Raw genomic sequence first — 12451 nt, 5'->3', positions numbered from 1 at the left:
AGAGCTGTCACTTTGGAGAAAGGACTGACCTTATACTAGGTGAGTAAATTCTGCTACACAATCTCCCCATGCAGTGCTATCAGAACTTTCAAATCTCACTTCATACAGAAGTGCAAGGAAAAAGATGCCCCATCCTCTTGATTTGTACAAAAGTAACCTCTGTGCCAGGAGTAATTTTGATCATTAAACTTCTTGGTCCTTGAATGTCATCAGGAGTTATTTAGGTGACCATCCATTTGCACTTACAAAGTACTGCATTTAACTCTCCATAAAATATGGATTTTATTGCAGCAGTGACAAGACTTTTCTCCCTGGCCACTGACCTCTACCACTATTGCTTATCTCTTGACTCAATCTTCTGCATAAGAATACATATATAGTCTATGTCCCGTGTATGGGTTTGCATGCATGTGCATGTAGGTGTTCTATACATGTGAATATATAAATAGTTCAATCTATCTGACATACAAAGTATGCTACCAGCTCCTTAGAAACATTAACAACAACCAAATTCAACACTTTTTTTTTTTTCCTGCAATTATCCAACTTTTCTTCTGCAAAATGCCTGCACGCCTACCCCCTTTTTTCCCCCACCTCCACCACTCCCCAACCTCTTCCTTCCCCAGATGAAGCCTTTCACATTTGCCAATCCCTGCAGCAACCCCAGGTCCCCCCCCTCTTTGCCCCTTCTTTGCACCGGGAGAGCGCTTGTCTCAGCACTGCTCCACATCCAGCTCTGCACTTTGCCTTTTGCTTGTGATCTGAAGGGCTTTGCCCTGTATCCATTTCACTGAGACTAGGTAGCGCCAAGAAGCCAACACAGTTTTTTTTTTTTTAACAAATGAAAAAGAAAAAAAAAAAAGAAAAAGAAAACAACCTTGGCTCTTATCATGCTTCTCCTTTTCCATCATTATTATTCCTTTTTCATATTATTATTAATACTTTTCTAACCACACGCGACCCGTCCACCCGCCTTCACTCGTCCCTCGCCCCCAGCGCTTTGCTGCCCATCACAGCCCTCAGCATAGCGCCGCATCCTTTCCCCGACTCAGCGCACGCGAGCGCGGCTCCCGCAGCCCCCGGGGGACGAAACCCGGCGCAGCCGCGGAGCCCCCGCCAGACAGCCGCCAACTTTGCGAAAGAAGTGATGGACACCCCTCCCCCCCTACCCAGTAGCATTCCCAATGAGCGCAGTAAAAATAATAATACATTAATCACAAGAAAAAAAAAAAAAGAAGAAGAAGAAAGGGAAGGCGACCGCCTGGTGACGGCCGAAGCTCGGTGCGCGGGGTGCGCAGCCCGGCTCTTACCGGCTCGTAGGGCCGAGCTGGGATGGGTGGCGGCGGCTCCCGGCCCCTGCTGCCCGCTCTCAGCCTCCCCGCCGCTCACTGGGGCTGCCGCTCGACCGGCAGCACTTTTTAACTCCCGCATGCAGGCAGCCCGAGCCGAGGGGGCTCTCTATCTGATTGGTTTCCATTCAGAGCTCCTGATTAATAAAAAAAAAAAAAAAAAAAGAGAGAGAGAGAGAAAGAGGGAGAAGGAGGGGGAGGGAAAAAAAAAAAAAAAAAAAAGCCAAACTCCTCCCTCGCTGCCTGCCTCCCCGGTAGGCGCACACTCGCACACACTCACACCCAGCCGCGCACACGCACTCCGGGCGATGCGGCTGCGGAGCCGCCGGATCTGCCGCACCGGAGCCGGGAGGTGCGCAGCGGGCTGGCAGCGGTGTGCGAGCGATGAGGCGGTCGGGGCTGTGCCGCCGACTCCCCCGTCCACCCGAGGGCTGCTCCGTGCGTGAGGTGGTGGCTTCGTAGTGAGAGTGAAAAGCAGAATGGAATGGGGGCGGGGGGTGTGGGGGGGGAGCGAGTAAGAAGGAGAGAGAGGCGCACCGCTCTCCGCTTGTTCGCGTCGTGCGGTTTCTCATCCCGGGAGCCGCTCGTAAGTCCTTCTGCTGGCAGCGGAGATGCTCGCCTGCTCTTTTCCCACTCTTGCTGGGAACTTCCCGGACTTGATGAATCAAGGATGGCAGTGAATTATTAATGGAGACGCACCTCGCGGAGGTGATCGCACGTGGCGGTCTCTATGTGAATGGGAAGTACTGGGGGAGGGCTGTCCGGTGCCTCCTTCGCTCGGGGTCCCCATCCCGAGCTGCGCGCGTTCTTGCAGAAAGCGGAGATCTCGGCTCCTCCGAGGGACTGTGCAGCCCCTCTGCGCACACGCACGCTGCGCCCTCAGCCCTCGGCAAGGCTTTAGGTGTTTTAATCTGAAGATAAAATGACAAAGAGGAAATCGCCTACCAGTTTAGTATTTACCTGAGAAGAGTCCGCTGCAGCTGAGCTGCACAGCGTCCCCTTAAGAATCGTGGCCAATCTTGCAGGAAGCGCAGCTTTCTGCTATTTTCCCCTCACCATTTCTCCACAGCCTTAGGTTTGACCTTTATGATGTGCCTTTTTCCCTAGCTAGTTAATCGTAAGCCTTCATTTCCCCCTCTTCTTTTTCCCACCCCCTTACCCAGCTCTCAGAATTGCTGCTTGCTGAATGTCTTAAGGATGGCTCAGTGCTGGCTCTCAGCCACCTTTGTGTCCTCCCCTTCCTGGACCATCTCAAGGCTTTCAGTGTAATTTAAATACTCCAAGCACCAGAAGTTCAGGTAACTGTCTTGCTGCTTGCACTGTAATTCCTGCGGTGCTGCAGCACCATCTCCACAGCACAGCTGTTATCCCTTACACTGAGTCCAGGCTCCTTAAGGCAACCTCCAAGCTATTCCCTACAGTTGCTCTGTTGACAGAGTCCTTCCTCAGCACAAAATCAGACTAGTTGGGGCTCTGCATGAAGCCTACAAAAACCAGAGCTGTGTTAAGAGATGGGATTCTGCCTTCTGTATTCTTAGGGACTCAAGCCACTTAGGTAGCCCTGCACTTCTCCAGATGTTTTGGTCTTTCCACACAGCTGGTTTACACAGATCATTCTGATTGCTCTTCTTTGAACTTCCTCTAGTTCCCTCATTATGATTTTTTTAGCATTGACGGCTCAGGAGCTCGGTGAGCATTTGCAGGGTATTCCCAGGAGTCCCTTCTGGACACAGTCCGTCTCTCCCTCATGACAGACCACATTTGCAGGCTCAATTTTTCCCTGCCATATTGCATTGTCAACATTTGATTCACTGTCCACTCTGACTCTGAGGTCTCCTTGGGCATTATTCATTCCTGGATGTGTCTCATTATAGTTAGCCTTAATAAGGCTGCTTTAGGCTTTTATTTTCTTTTTGTTCTTTCTCTCAGAATAGGGCTATTTATATCCTATTTGGACTTCTGTATTTTTTTCAAGAAGGAAAGATTAATACAGGGTCTGTTGTATTCTCCAAAGTGTGTGCAGGTTTTGTTATTGTTATTGTTGTTTTTTTAAATACATCTTCTCATTAATTATATGAATTTGTGGGTGACCGTTTTAAATCTATAGCTGCATGAAGACTTGTTTTCATTTTTAGGAGACATTGTCAAGGTGATGCCCTCCCTCTTCGACCCTCCTCTGTTGACAGCTGTAATGATATTAGAATTCCCAGACCAGATCAGGCCATTAGCCCATGAAGTGTCCAGTAGCTGACACATTAGCTGAGAGCAATGCTCAACTTAGCTTATGAAAATGGATCAAAATCAGCAGTGGCTGAAATGTACTGTCCTGTCATGAGGTAGAGCATTTAAGAAGATTGAAAGGAGGACTGGATGTTTATGAGTATAACAAAGAGCACTTATAGTTGTTATACTTAATACATATGGATAAAACTGGAAACTAGATAAAACCTTTTTTTTTCCCATCTCCTGAATCAATCTAATAATTGAAAATCAGAGTCCATACTCAATGTAAAACATGCAATTTCAAACCTGTCTTGTTTATGGCTGTTTGTAAAGCAACTATTCTTGCCCATGGATAGACACAACTTTGAGTTAGCCTGAATGAAGATCCAAAGTGGCAACTTCTGCCTTTACAATCTCTGTGAAATGACCAAACACTACAGTCTGAGGCCAAAATGTCCATGAATCTCAGCCATCAACACAAAAAATCAAAATGCAGCATGATCTAGGAGCGTGTGATGTTTTTGTCTAGCTATTCCACAAAAATCATGTTTCCAGAAAGAGGAAGATTTCTTTGTAGGCTTTAAGGACTAAGAAGAAACTTCCTGAAGCTGATGAAAAGCCACCTACAGTTCATGAGCAACTGCAGTATCTATGAAACAATCTGAATGTCTCACTTTGTCAATTCTCGCATGAATCAGACACTTCAGAATTTTCACAGGCCTTTTTATTTTCAAAAAATGTGTAGGGATCTTTTTTGACTTTGCAAAGGAGAAACCTCAGTATAGCAGAACTTCTCACTCTTTTCAGGTGTTTGATTGTTGTTTCTAGGAGAAAAAAAATAATCCCCTCCAAAGTAGAGGTACAATATCATTTCACTGCAAGAGAAGGGGAGGAAATTGTGTTAATTTGGTAAGCAATCAGATTAGAAATTTTGAGGTAGAATAAACTATTAAGTTAGTAAGTATCACGTCATTACTGGTGCGATACATGGTCATCATGAAAATCTTTGAAAATCTACATTTTAACACTTCTGACCTTCTGTGGTGATGAGTTCCACAGGTCCATATGGTGCATAGCTGTGTTCTTTTCTGTTTGTTCATTTTACATTTACAACTTTCTAATTTCAGAGTCTTATATTAAGGATCAAGAAGATAATGAGCTCCTGTATAGCCTAAACCATATTTTTTTTTTCACTTATTCATAGTACTAGACTTTTTCCTACCCAAGGTTGAATGCTGCATATTCTCTAAGTCTCTAAATCCAGTTCTGTAGATCTGTGTGCAACAATCAAAGATTAGACACTTGTAAGAAGCCAAGATAAGATGTTGTCATTTACTATTCCTCAATCTAAACATGCTTCTCACAGCACTGAACCTGACCATGTCTGTGTTTCTATTCCTAATCCACTGCAAATACAAAGGAAAGAGATGAAATTCAGCCTCTTTCAGATCCTCTCCTGTTCATACCTGTGGTCTGCTGGACCACTGGCAAAGTGATGATGGTTTGCAGGCTGTATCCCAGTGATGGCTCACAACTCCCTGTTGCGTATTTGCTTTCCTTGTCTGAATAGTTTTATTCTTAGTTGACATCCTTCTTGCAATCAAGCTCACAAAACAGAAGAAAGAGGCTATTCCAGCAACTTTAAATTCTTCAGTCTAATTTGAGTTTGTAATATTTTTTACCTCCTTCAAGAACTATTGAAGTAGATGATTACTTGATTTGTGGCTTGTGAGGAAGTAATCCTTTCCATGCCATTGATATTTTATGGTGAAAGGGTTTCAAATTGGAAGGCATAAAAGAACAAAGAAGCCACATTTTCATCAACTCTTGCTATTTTCATGTAAGTATTATGAAATCTGCCTGCTTCCTCATAGCTTGCTGTCTGAACCTTTCAGCTGCTTACCAAATAATGCACTCAAAACTCCAAGTTCTTTTGGTTCCCAAAGTGTCATGGCCTCTTGAGCACCTTTTCTCATTTCACTAGTGAAAGTCAGGAAATAACAGTAATTAGGAAATTATAACATTTTTGGTTTTTCCTTGAAAAGAGTTAGTTCTTTGGTTTCTTCTCTTAATAATTTCTTGTTGAAGATGGATGATTTCTTCTCTTAATGAAATGTCTTGTTGAAGTTTTAATTTTAGATGAAAACCATGTTCTGGAAATTCAATTTTCTACCATGCTAGCTATTTCTTTGCTACCCTGTGCACCTCTGAACTGTTCAAACTAGCACCTTATATTCTTGAAGAGATGGCAATTTCTTCCAAACAAAATAATCCTGGCCACCATGGACCTCCCTTAGTGTTTTCTCTGACATCTAGTCTATTACTCTTTTGTCTATGGATGGTAAAAACAAATTCTGTGAAACTCATACTGAAATAGATATTTGCAAAGCTGTCACACACCTCTGAATTTCTTACCTCTCCTAATTCCAGTGGTACTGAAATATCACAAGAACAGCTGTTGTTATGTTTCTTACAGAGTTGGTAGTTACAGAATTGTGTTGTGAATAATCTAAAGAATGGAAGATATATTTCATATATATATAATTTATGTATGTTCAGCTGCACCAGACCTTTGATCTTCGGGTCTCAGCCTTCACTCATTGCAAAAACTACAAGGGGACTGTCCCCTGTTAAGCATGACAGTAAGAAGTCATTCACCTCTGCTTTACCAAGCTGACTGATCATTCCTGACAGAAGCATAAAAACGTGAGCACAGACAAACAAGATGTGTAAATAGCAGCTAATGCCTTGGGAGTTTCATTGCCTCAACAGGTTATAACTTCTGTAATTATCACTCCCACAAGCAGTTAGTATTTCTGCTTGCCATAGAAAGGACAGAAACATCTTCTATTAGAAACATGATGGCAATAAACACATCACAACCACTATGGTCATTGAAACCAAAATCTCTCATGATTAGGGTAAGTGAGGAACCCACACAGTTCTGCATGCGTGGGCTAGAGGTGAATGGAAAATCAAGAGTACATTTCTTCAGCTGAGCAGTTTTTACACAGAGGGATCAGTTCGCGAACAAATTTCACTGTAGGTCATTTGGGCACACTCTGGATGTTGATGTCTTCCCTGTAACTGATGAAAAATGTTGTCAGTGGTCCTCTGATGTTGCTGCTGTAGGAGGTGTTAATCATAGGCACTAGTCAGAATTTGTTGTTACTTCATTCCACATGTGATGACACTGCAGTAAAATTAGAAGCCAGTGTTGTTTTGCCAGCTCTGTCAAAATTTTGGGTGCTTTGGGAGTATTTTACAAAATGCACATAAGTATTTATAAATAAATGCTTCGTTTTCTGAAGGAAAAAAAAATAACAGAACTCAACCTTCCCTTTAATCTGTCTCACAGATCTTTTCTGCAGGGCAGCATTTGCTATCAATGCGCTCTACTTGGGCTATGAATACTATTATTTGTGTGAAGCTCACATTCTTGGCAGTTCCTTGTCTGTTTATATCCATCAATTCACTCCTCTTGTAGGGGTCAAACCTTCTGTGTAAGTTACCACGATTTAACCAGTTTCTTGTTGCTTCCAGAGCTGCAGTAATGTTTTGTGAACTCTCAGATGGCAGAGAACACCAAGTAACGTGATTTTGTCATTCCTGTTTGCTCTGGACTAAGCTAAAAAGAATTATCTTCCATTTGCTCCTGACTAAGTGTGCCTGTATGACCAGAAACTATGCTTCAGCTGATGCAGGCTAGTTGCTGAGCAATAATAACTTGCATGTGAGACTGACATGAACATACTTTATATTTTAATAACCTCTGGAGAATTCACTGTCTTTGCAATCTGTTCTTGCACAGCACCTAGCATAATGGGATAAAAAGCGCTAAAAATGTGTTGCAAATAATTAATACATCAAAATCCTGGTGCATTCACTCACAGACTTTCTGGCCCAAAGGAACTGTCACCTAAATAGAGCTGAAAGGCAAATGCTGAAAAGGAAAATGAAGAGGTGAAGTGAGTTAAGCTTCACGCAGCAGGTCAATTTAGATCTGGGGATGAAATCCAAACTTCATTCTTGTTCCACTCTAGCACACACCAGTGTCTTATCCTCTTATTCACAGTGCCCTGCCACATCTGGTTCCAACCAAAGGTTTCAGTGCAGGCATATCTTTCTCACTTTTCAGAAGAATAATGCTGAGAACCACAGGTCACTCCTTCTCCCTAGCACATCAATTCCTCTTTCTCAGGAGTATGACTAATTCCAAATCTTCATCTCTTCTGATAATACTGTTGATTCATATATGTTTGTACGAACTTAATTAATCCACACAAGCCATACCAGATCAGTTTGGAGTAGTTTTCTAAAAAGTGGTGCTTTTCATTCCCCCATTGCCTCTAATTTTTGATTTATATAGCCTTATGTGATTGCAGTGATTTTAGAGGTTACACCAAGTGTGAATTCTGCTCTACACACTGTAGGCTAAAGTTTTACATCTGCATTACATTTTTTCTTCACAAAATAATTTATGTCATTTTTCTCTCTTCTATCTGGGGTCTAATTACTCCTACCTCTACCCCTCCAATTCATGTATCTCCAGACTTCAGTCACCAGAACCACCCATGAGAAGTACTGTATTATCAGTCACTGAGACTGAAGTCACTGGAAACCTAACTTTGGCTATGGTCATTTTTTATTTAGATCGTTTGAGCACTGTGAGTTCCACTGAGTACAGTGGAAAATCTGAGGAAATCATGAACAATGGCATGTATATACCTGCACATATGCATGCTCGTATACATTTATATATATATATATATATACATGTGTATGTGTGGGTGAGAAGAGGTTGGGGAACCTCTTAAATGATTATGTCACTGTAAAAAACATAACATCAAATAACACATTAAATGATACATTCACTTTTTTTTTTTTGAAAAATCGTGTAGCAGCATAATAATGAAAATGATGAAAAGACTGCAGGACATTTGTGAAAGATATTTCTCTAGAATAGCTAGCAATATACGGAAGTTACAAAATAAGCCAGAGTTCTGTAGTAGCACTTACTTAAGTTAATCAGCAGATATACTGCTCCCTTTCCTACTTGCCAAGTGATACTGCCATCCCAGAGAAAACCAACATCTTTACACTGCAGTTTCCTGGGTCTTGTGCATGACACTTTATATAAGTGATGTAACTTGGTGTTCCCAATCTTTGGCTGAAGGCAAGGAGCTAACAGAACTCTTGAAAGGTATGTGGGCTATCTTGCTATTCTCCACAAAACATATTTCTTCTGCTTCTTTCTTTTTTGAAATTCTTCTTATCTTCATCCCCACAAGAGCGTTCATCTGAAGAGTGGAAATTGCAGCTCCTTGTGCCTGGCTCACAGCTAAGTGGACTAGACATTGGAGACCTCTTTGTGATCCCAATTTTTGGAGTCCAGTGACCAGAATACTGTACTAAATTTCTTGTCTCTACCTCCTCAAAGTGTAAAAGTTGCTTCTGTAAAAGGGAGATGCTAATCTGAGTCTCAATCTTAAGAAGACAGGAGTATTTTGAATTTAAGTGGATGTTTGCATTTCAGATGAAGGTGAGATTGCAGCAGAAAGGCTAGGAATGCCTGTGCAGTGTTTTTAAATAAATATGCTTTTCCTTGGAAATAGCAGCCTTTCAAAAATTTCCAGCTTACTTGGTCCCTTGCTTGTTGCCTGCACCCCATCCTCTTAACCCTTCAGTGCTGCACACACAGTTGCCCACTTATCCTGGGTCTTCTTTCCCCCAAGCCCTGTTCCTTTCAGGGAACTTGTAAGAACCAGGAGCGAAACTCTTGGCAGGATATTTTATGATTCCTTTCATTCAGATTCGCACAACTACACCTATGGGCAACATTTGGAGTACAGCTCCTAAGGACATAGGCAGCTCACTGCCAGTTGCCATGAAGTCAGACAAAAATTTTGAGACTGCATAATACAGCTGGCTTTCTAGCTTGGTATTAGTATAATTTGGGGTCTTTTCTCCTTAGAAGGAGAGAAACATTTGCTCTGCAGTGAAGGATTTGCAGTTGGAAGGGGAAGCAGCAACCTTTTATTCTGCATTTAATGAGAATAGCCCCCACTAGAAAAGAGCATATTGTCAGGACCTTTTTTATTTGCTTTCTCAATTAGTAGCAAACTGTGATAGTAATTCACAGGAGAGTTAACACTCTGCTCTCTGCATTTCACTGTCTCTTCTCCCTGTAGCTATTTTAGGAATTCCAATGCTGCATGATATACCTAGTTACTGTTAATAGGTACTGTACCAGAAGGGGAGAGCTAAAGATTCTCGAGCTGATCTTCTTCCTAATCTCTTATTCAGTGGACCTTCTAGCAGCGTGGGAAACATTTTAGCAGGAATTAGAGCGATGCGAGTGGGTTTTTGTAAGAACAGGACACATATAGTTGAGTGAAAATAAGTAGACTAACAAGCACCTATGGTAAAGCAGAGTAAGGCAGCAGCTGCTATTGGATTCCTGGCAAGGATGAGTTGTTCACACTCAGGGGATGATAAGTTTATCTGTGACTAAAATGTTGGTTTATTGACTGGGGTTGTAGCTCTGCAAGTTAATTAGAAACAGGCTGAACTTTGGGCACTTGAGTAGTCCCCCAAGGCTGGGATGACTGTTTGCATCTTTGAATTGGATGTTGAGTTGCTTTGCAGTAAGCCCCCTGTGAACTGTGGAGGGTTAAAAAATCCTGTTTACATGTTCTCCTTGAATCGGGTGAAGAAATATTTCCTGAACCCACAGGCTTTTTTTCACACTTGAAATACTGTATAGCCCATTTGAATATTTTTGTAGTGCTTAACATTAGCATCTCTCACACAGTTTACATTACTTTGACTTATGGAGGTCCCACTGTGGAGGATTTGGAAAAACTGAAGTTCTGTATTAGTAAGCCCGTGACAGAAAAAGAGGCAATTATCTTTTACTTTAAAAGCTCCAAAGTGTAATTCTTGCAATTAATTCCTACAAGGTTCAGAGAGTCTAGGCTGGATTTGGTTTGCTGTAGGTATTTATATTCTCCTTGGAGCAGCTATATATTTATATATAAGAATACTGATTTCAATAACAGTCTTCTACTTAAACTTGCAGGTCGCTAAACTAGATAGAGCCTATGGGGCCTCTGATGTACATTAATGAACTGTTGCTAAAGGTCTAGCGGAATATGTGATGCTATGGTTTAAAATATGTTTCTTGGCATGTCTTTGACTCATAAGAATAAAAAAATAAAAAGGAAGAAAAAGCTTATGAAGCTTTTTGCTTTCTAGAATTAATTCCCTTTTTCTGTTTTCTCCCAAATGACTAGTATGTATTAGCTGAACTACACGATAAGGAAAATATCCAACAACTATTCGGAGATATTAAAATAACCTAGTACAGCACACTCTCGATAGAAACTTCATCCACAGGAACTTCTGGGATGGGGCATTAAGAGAGAGCTATAATTTATAATTGGCTACTGTTCATACGAGAAAAAAAAAAAAAAAGAAATTCTGAGTTTAGAAGGAACTTCAAAATGTAAACCTGTCAGAGCCTCTGCATTGTGTTTGCTTTGGTTAGTACATTAACATTTCTAGCAAAGCTTATGCTATTTTGAGTGATGGAGGTCCTACTGTGTAGGACTGAGGAAAAAAAAATAAAGTTCTGTATTAGAGAGCATGTGACTAGAGAAAAAGGCAATTATCTCTTTCTTTAAGAGCTACAAAGTACAGTGGTGTTGGCTTCTGACAAGAGTAAACTAGATGTGCACAGCTTAAAGGCAAACTGAGGATGTGCAGATGAAAAGTTCAGCCCTCTCTTCCTTCCCCCCTCCTTTCCTTACTCACCCTTATGATCTCTTTGCTACAGTTTGAGAGAAAATCTGGGACACTTGTTTCTTTTATTTCTTCCAGATTGTTATTTTATGTATTTTTGGTAGAGCAGTAATGATATCCAGTGGCTGCTTAGATGAATCACTGATATATATTCCTTAGGGATATTCCAGAAAAATGCATCCCGGCCAGGACTTATTTCCAAAGTCACAGCATGAATCTGAAACCTATACAGTCTGCCAGCTGTAATCAGCTCCTGTCACTGGTCAGGTTTCCATTATTTCTTTCTTGATGCGCTTCTTCAACCTTTCTATTTTCTCCACCTCTAGCAGCAATTAAAGACTGCAGTGACATTCTTATGTGTATTAGGAAGAGAGAACACACGCAGGAGCCTTCTCTTACCTTTGCATTTTATCTCCAGAATGTTACTGCTTTTTTCTGCCTTTGCACTCACTAGTTTATGCTTCTTTGCTTCAGGATTTAGGAAATTCTTCTTTTCTCGGGAGCTTCACAAGAGGAAAACTGATGATGCATTTCTCTTCTTTGAAACCTGTGAGAAATAGAGGAATAATCAATAGAAAAAGAGAAGTTCAGGAATATTATAGTGAGGAGACAGGTGAGCTCTCTTCAGAGATCCAAAACCTTGAAATGAAAAAATGACATGTACAAAGACTTTACATCAATTAAAGAGGTGAATGCTGCTGCTGTGTTCAGTAGTTGCTTCTCAAAGTGCAAAGGAATCTCTCTAAAGTGCAGGCTGTGTCATGAACTGAGCTAAGAGCTAAAAGGGGCTGCCCTGATGCTTCTGAGACACCCGGCTGAATTTGGCCTCTGTTGGTAGCCACCAGCACTGTCTTGCAACTGGGAATGAGCCCTAGCAGATGCCATGCCAGGCACGTCACAAAATCTTCCTGCAAAGTCTCTGAGCTGCAGCATTCCCTTTTATGGGAAAGTTGCTCTCCTGGCGCAGCTTTTAGGGTGGCAGTGAACATCAGCTCTCCCTCCCCAAGAAACCTTTTCCTGTTGACATCTACCAGTTGCAACAGCTGCCTATTAGAAGCAGCCAGTTGCCACTTTCA

The 12451-nt window shown here is 41.8% G+C and overlaps 1 protein-coding gene and 1 long non-coding RNA gene across 3 annotated transcripts in view; both read right to left on the bottom strand.

Annotated features, from left to right (window-relative positions):
* CDH6 (cadherin 6) overlaps nucleotides 1–1491 on the bottom strand; it is a 103023-nt gene extending 101532 nt beyond the window's left edge. The window contains exon 1 of the mRNA XM_052697563.1: nucleotides 1311–1491. The gene's annotated coding sequence lies outside the window, so the exon portion shown is untranslated. The remainder of the gene's footprint in view (nucleotides 1–1310) is intronic.
* A 2787-nt stretch (nucleotides 1492–4278) lies between these two features.
* On the bottom strand, nucleotides 4279–12249 carry LOC128087708 (uncharacterized). 2 transcript variants are annotated; one of them, XR_008209955.1, is made up of 3 exons: nucleotides 12051–12249; nucleotides 11775–11922; nucleotides 4279–5552 (listed from the first exon to the last, which is right to left on the bottom strand). It is a non-coding gene; the product is annotated as an uncharacterized LOC128087708 (long non-coding RNA). The 2 variants fall into 2 exon arrangements; XR_008209956.1 differs by having other exon boundaries at nucleotides 4279–4447.
* Between the last annotated feature and the right edge of the window lie 202 nt (nucleotides 12250–12451).

This window comes from Tympanuchus pallidicinctus, unplaced genomic scaffold (genome assembly GCF_026119805.1).
Source record: "Tympanuchus pallidicinctus isolate F22 unplaced genomic scaffold, pur_lepc_1.0 scaffold31, whole genome shotgun sequence".
NCBI lineage: Eukaryota > Metazoa > Chordata > Aves > Galliformes > Phasianidae > Tympanuchus > Tympanuchus pallidicinctus.
Note: the sequence above shows the minus strand (reverse complement) of the source record. Positions and strands in the feature narration are given on the sequence as shown.